We start from the raw sequence: 1,005 nt of genomic DNA on the forward strand, positions 1-1,005 counted from the left end.
ATCACATGATTATCACACCAAAAATTTAACTTATCAACTAAAACGATAACCCAAGTGATGTATAACGGTGATTATCACACCCATATCACATGATTACACCGGAAAATTTAACTTATCAACCAAAACGATAACCCAAGTGATGTATAACGGTGATTATCACACCCATCTCACATGATTATCACACCCATATCACATGATTATCACACTCATGTCACATAATTACACCAAAATTTTAACTTATCAACCAAAACGATAACAGAAGTGATGTATAACGATGATTATCACATGATTATCACACTCATATCACAAGATTACACCAAAAATTTAACTTATCAACCAAAACGATAATCCAAGTGATGTATAACGGTGATTATCACACCCCTATCACATGATTATCACACCCATATCACATGATTATCACACCCATATCACATGATTATCACATGATTAGGGTTGCTTGTTGCATGCAATGGCTTCTCGATTAGGGTTCTTGGTCGATTACGGTTGTGTGTTCTTGGTTGGTCACTGTCGATCAACACCGTCGCCGTCCGTAGTTCTTGCGATTTGAAGTTAGACTTGTAATCGTAACMKTTTTGTAGATGATAATGATAAGTTTAAAAGATTTTGATTGTGTTTAATGATAAGTTTAAAAGATTMTAAYYGTTTTCTAGATAATATATCATTTCCATTATTACCCTTTAAATTTTAAATTTTTTGAATCTTTTTAAATTTTAATTTTAATTTTAAAAATCTTTTAATTTTTTTTTATCACAATATGTGGTTATTGAGTTGTTCTCGCGTTTTCATAAATCACAGGGGTTCTCGTTTGAACCCTTCCATATATATATATATATATATATATATAGAGGTTGGTTATTATACAACCCTTGTAATTTGTGCAATCAATACAACCCAATCTCAACCGTCCATTTCATTTTATTAATATGTGATTTTATAGAGGTTTTGATTATTTCCTAATATAAAGTATTAATCATAATTAATGAA

The sequence above is a fragment of the Cynara cardunculus genome (genome assembly GCF_001531365.2).
Source record: "Cynara cardunculus var. scolymus isolate 2C chromosome LG 2, CcrdV1, whole genome shotgun sequence".
Classification (NCBI taxonomy): domain Eukaryota; kingdom Viridiplantae; phylum Streptophyta; class Magnoliopsida; order Asterales; family Asteraceae; genus Cynara; species Cynara cardunculus.